Genomic DNA, 6000 nt, shown 5'->3' with positions numbered 1-6000 from the left:
ATGTCAAACCATTAACCTAGCACTGCCAAGACCACTGCTATACCATACCCCTAAGTACCATAGTTACATATCTTTTGAACACCTCCAGGGATGGTCACTCAAACACTCCAGTGTCTGACAGCTCTTCTGGTGAAGAAATCTTACTTAATATCTGATCTAAACCTCCCTTGACACAACCTGAGGCCACTTCCTCTCCTGCTTGTTATTTGGGAGAAGAGAACAACCCCTGCTTGGCCAACAACCCCCTTTTAGGTAGCTGCAGCCTCCTTTTCTCCAGGCTGAACAACCCCAGTTTCCTCATAAGACCTGTCCGTTAGAACCTTCAGCAGCTTCATTGCCCTTCTTTGGACGTGTTCCAGCACCTCAATGTCTTTCTTGAAGTGAGAGGCCCAAAACTGACCACAGTACTCAAGGTGCGGCCTCACCACTGCTGAGTACAGAGGGATGGCATAGTCAACACCTATGTGCCAAGAAGGACAGAAAATACTGTCTGCTGCATAATTACAAAGTCCAGTTCAGCTATGGGCTGACTCCTGCATTTCTGCTCGGGTCAGGGCTTGCATTATCAGTCTCCTGATAGGAGAGAAGGTCTGTTAAGACCCACTCTGCCCCTGCAAATGATCAGCTAGTAAAGTCCTAAGTGTTAGATGAAGAATATTCTGAGTAGAAACTATTAGAGTACTTGTAAAAAACATTTACTAAGAACGCAGCATCTGTAAGAAAAACAAATACAATTCCAGTTTCACTAAAAATACAGCAAAGGATCAGATCACTTTTCACAGTACAGCATCCAGGCAAAATAAGATTTAATTAGTTAGGAGACAAGATTTGTCAGCCACTGGTGTGTGTGAAACCCACAGTCGGTATCGGGGCCACGACGCTGTCACTTTGCTGTTGCGCTCACAGTTAGTCACTGGCCTTCTGCAGGGTACCTTTGAAAACATCCCCTTCATGGTGACTGCAAAGCAATGTAGTGGGAAGTGAGCATAAGATATGAACAGCTGTGTTTATTTTATAAACGCCTTTAGCCTGCTTCCAAAGACTCGGGAACACTGGATTTTTACCATGTTCCACTGTTCTTGCCTTAGGTTTTTTTGTCTCTAGGGAACTGTGTATTCTGGGGTATAAATTAAGGAGCAAAGCTGCAGTACTTTTTAAGGACTAAAAAGCTGGCATTTGGGGGAGTTTCCTCTGTAATTATTCATCCAACAGTCGTACTAGGCAGCTCAGATACCAGTATCAGGATTTATTTTTTTTTTACCAAGCACATTACTTAATCTGCTTTACTTATAAAGCAAAACCTCATTCAAATTAAATGTGCAAACATTAGGGAAACCAAGACTTAGTCACAAGGGCAAAAGAAAATTGTTTCAGTGTTTTGGCCCTAAAGCTATAACCACAAAAAATACGACTACTTTCCTTGGACAGCATTCTCTGCTTCTCTTCTCTCGACATCAATTTTTTATAATACAAAATGGCCAAAGTGCCAGATTTTTATTACATCTTCCCATAAATAATTTAGAGACAGCGTGGAACAAGGGATAAATAAAAGGGCTATCTTTATCACCCTTGTGATTGCACTGAGCACAGTCCCAGTAAGATGCCATTGAACTCAATGAACTGCATCTCAAGGCTTTGATTTTGGGAATTCGTGTCTGTAAACACAGCTGCATGCAACTACAGATGTTTTTCTGATAGGATAGGTAAAGTAGAACAGTGGGACAGTCCTTTTACTACTGAAAATCATAGCTTACACCATCAAAGAAAACACAAAAGTGCTGGTTCAATTCTATTAACTCAAATTATGCATAAAGCCAAGCCTCCAGAGTTTTAGGGCAAGTAACACTATTTGCCTTAGAAATGTGGAAGCACCATAATCTTTTCATTGAAAGTGATTAAACCAGAGTCATCAATTGAAATACATTCAAACTCACCAAAAGTTTTTGGGTAACAATAATTATTATTTTATCTCTACCTTTATCTTTACCTCCAAGTTAAATGGGTTTCAATTTTTCTGCTCAGATGATCAGAGAAATCCTAGGACTGTGTTTTTGCTCAGTGGCCAACAGTTAAAAGTCTCTCTCAGAACATGCTGGGGTCTTGGTGTCTCATTAGACTAAACCCTTTGCCCTGGGCACAGAGCAATAACTATTTCTAGTTTCCTAACAGAACATGTCTCCACCACATCGGTGGAGAAAATTCTCAGAAAAATGTGTTCAGTTAGATTAAAGGGATCTTTCTTACAGCACTGGGACCAAAAAAAAACCCCATAAAATACAGTGCAGACAACTGGATAGGGAGTTAACAAAAGAAACTATTCCTCTGTTTTACATGCTTAGTGACACCGGGGCAATACTCTGTCTTTGATTTGCTGTCACATCAACTCTATGTGGAGGCCAGAGTGTAGGGGTGACATTGAAATCCAGCTACTTGGTTTTATTACATGGGTTCCTCATTAAGCAGGTTAGGGGCCGTGGGGTGCAGGGGAGCTTATCTCTCTGTGGTTCAGTTGTGATAACAGTTGGCTGTGCTGCAACCATTCCTCTGGCTTCACTGCCAAGGGGTGATCATGTATCATCTCATTAGTGAGGGGATATATCAAGATCAATATATGGCTGTTAGTGAGTTTGGCTGCTACTGACAAAGGCTGGCACATAACCACACCAAATAGTCATGATTTCAGCATGATCTGTTATTACGTATTTCTATGCTCATCTTCATTTTAAGATCTCAACCTTTCCCTACATTTGTGCCAAAATGTAGCATCTGGGGGGCAAATGTCTCCACGCCAGGAGCAACAGACTGCAGAGATGCTTGAGGCATCTTTCACCGGTCTGCATGTGCCCAATGTCAGACCCTTTCACTAGACTCAGACGAACAGTAACATCACTAGCACGTGATGCTGCAGACCAGTTGTTAACAGTTTGCTATCTACAACACAGAGAGCCTTTATAGCTTCACTTTTTCTAGCACTGATTTGCTAATTTTATGCTTTAACAAAGATCCTCTATAATGCTAAGCCCCACCTTGGGGTCCTCACTGATCCCCACATCCTATTGCTGTCGGGCTCAAGATGATTTAAAATGATACATATTTTGAAATTTTGTTTCAAACAAAAACACTGCTAAGAAAAAATACCTTGTGATTCTGCCTAGCTCTTCCCCACCATTAAGTTGTTCCAATGGCTACTGGTGGCATCCGTCCGCTTCCTAGCAAGGAGCTGAGAACTGGTAAAAGCATCGCATATCTGTTTCAGGGATGAGGTTTTTTCTTTTCACATTCGGATGTGATGGCTGGGATGTGGTCCCAGCTCTCCCCATCCCCTGGAATTTCCACTATGAAGTTTCTTAACTGTGAAAAGAGGGGGAAAAAAATGTGGCTTTACCTTTCTGCAGTTCTCTGAAATGAGTATTTTTGAAGTGAGTAAAGAATAATAAAAGCTGAGGCCCTGACTCATCTCGCCTCCAACATGCTTCTGGCTCATGGGATTGTGTTTTCTCCTCTTTTTATCACTTCCACACCAGCAGGAACAATGCAGTCCAATATCAGTGACTGATAATTCAGTGTGAGGGGAAAATTGTTCATTTTCGATTGAATAGGCATGTTAATGTTATCGGTATGTAGATGAAAGGTGCTCTTGATGCATTCTGCCTGTTGACACTTTCATTTCAACCCATCTTATGGGGATGTTCTCCTCCAAAGAATGCGTTAAGGGAAATCAGCCATGAGCATATAAGGATGAAGCAGGATAGTGAGCAACAGTGGTATTGCATATTGAAAGGAAGAAAATTCAAGGGTGTCCTTTTAATTGAGCTGCAGCAAGTAGAGCTAATTTCCTGTGCAAAGCTATGCAAATAGATGTAATAATAACTTAAGATACAAAAATATTGCCAGTGTTAGCCTTTGTATTGTTTGATGTAGCGAACAAGAATTAAACGACTGTCACCGTGAGTAATATTCAACGTGAAATCTGTTTTCTAACCAGAATAATAATCTTTATTTTAATTGCAGAAAGGAGAGCCAGGCAGAGAGTTTTCAGTCGAGGGTAGAAGAATATTAGTACAAAACAGCTCCTCTTATCCCTTCACAGTAAATGACACAGGAGAGACCCAAGGAGACATAGTGTATGCGATTTCTTTAACAATAAGATTTCATTTCCAAAAATAGAATACGCATCAAGCAGTCTTTATTTATGTACAGTCCGTATAAAACAAGTCTCAGGGATTAATCATTGCACGGAGGAGTTGGTGTGATCATACATGATTTTTACTCAGCAGCAGTATTTCAGTGCTGCCTTTTTATTCAGGCTTTTGAAGACAGTGATTCTTCAACCTATATTCAGAAGCATGTTCCATCAAGGCTGGCTGACCTGTTCATTTGAGCAAAGGTTGCAGGTTTTCTGTCAGCTAGCTCACATCTTGTATTTTTGTTGCATAAAGTAAAGGTGATGCTTAAACATCAAAACCCTGGTACATTTTAGCTTCTCAAAGAATACTTTGGCTCTACAGCAAAAGAAGAATTTAGCTAAGCTCACCAGAAAAATCATCCCTTTAAATATTAATTTTTCCTTATTACACACAATAAATGATTCCTGTTCTATAACCAGGAATACACAACAGGAAATTAGATGTTACGTTCCTCATTTATTCTGCATTTTGTCACACCATTTAAAAACTCTTCTGTCCACTATTGGGTTTTTTTCAAAAGGAAAGAAACCAAATTAACTGCAAATAATTATATTTTTAAAAAAATCCAAACCAAACACCTCAGGTCACGATAATTCCTGAATGCATACACATTCATTACTAGTTTCTGTGTTATGTTTTGTTTCAGCAGTACTGTCCTACGTTAAACAAAACGGACAAGAAAGTGCTGATATAAATGTACAAAGAAGCAGCTTCCTAGGGGGTGTTGCAGAGTTAGGAAGTTCCTAGTCTTCATACAAATATATAAAATACTTCAAATCATCTCCATTCATCGGAATCCATTCGGTTTCTCTGGTCAGACCTGCATGACAAGAACAAGACCAGAAATTAACCATTGATCGGTGCCCTCACAGGTATGTTCAGAGGATGCAGAAAAGGACCTGCAAGCTGTGAGGGGGAGTATATTCCCCACACCCGCAATTTTGCTTTCACTCGGTGTACTTGTTTACACTCAGGCTCCGGGGATACAGAGTGGGCGTGAAACAAATCTTTTTGATCCACTAGCTTTTTCCACCCACACTCCAAATCTCTGTCTGATGAAACTTCACAACTGTGTTAAGAACTTGGGCCTTTAAAGACTCGAGTTTTGCCCTCAGTACAGGGTAGCTGCTACCCAAGCCCCATCCCAGTGCCCGGCTTCCCTAGCTGCCAGGCAGGGCACGGGTGAGGGGCTCCTGAGCTGCAGTAGGGAGGCATCAATTGGATAAAAATCAAAGTACTATTGGATTTTACCAGTAAATACTATTTACTGGTATATACCTCATATATATGTATTTTTTTCCCCAGCTGCTTTGATAATCCTCTTCTCTTGTTTTCTGTGCTCTGGCCATTGAAGTCCTTACTGGTGGTGAGTCTGCTTTGTGTCCCATCCAAACTTGAACAGTCACGGGAATCACAGAAGCATAGAATCACAGAATGGCATGGGTTGCAAGGGACCCCAAGGATCATAGAGTTCTACCCTCCCTGCCACAGGCAGGCAGGGACACAAACCTCCAGGCCTGGATCTGCACAAGGTTGCCCAGTGTCCCATCCAACCTGGCCTTGAAGACCTCCAGGGACTGGGCATCCACCACCGCTCTGGGCAGCCTGTTCCTGCACCTCACCACTCTCTCTGTAAAGAACTTTGCCCTAATATCTAATCTAAACCTTCTCTCCTTCGGCTTCAATCCATTCCGCCTTGTCCTGCCATTGTCTACCCTTTCAAAAAGTCGATTCCCCTCCTCTTTGTACAGTCCCTTTAGGTACTGGAAGGCTGCAATGAGGTCCCACTGCAGCCTTCTCTTCTCTAGGCTGA

The 6000-nt window shown here is 41.6% G+C and overlaps 1 protein-coding gene across 2 annotated transcripts in view; it reads right to left on the bottom strand.

Annotated features, from left to right (window-relative positions):
- Positions 1-4027: 4027 nt before the first annotated feature.
- The window catches only part of SMPX (small muscle protein X-linked), a 44810-nt gene continuing 42837 nt past the window's right edge, over positions 4028-6000 (bottom strand). For both annotated transcript variants that reach the window (XM_084279621.1, XM_084279622.1), the window contains exon 5: positions 4028-5007. The gene's annotated coding sequence lies outside the window, so the exon portion shown is untranslated. The remainder of the gene's footprint in view (positions 5008-6000) is intronic.

This window comes from Gallinula chloropus (genome assembly GCF_964237585.1).
Source record: "Gallinula chloropus genome assembly, chromosome: 1".
Classification (NCBI taxonomy): Eukaryota; Metazoa; Chordata; class Aves; order Gruiformes; family Rallidae; genus Gallinula; species Gallinula chloropus.
The sequence above is the reverse complement of the archived record's forward strand: the minus strand, read 5'-3'. Positions and strand labels throughout refer to the sequence as shown.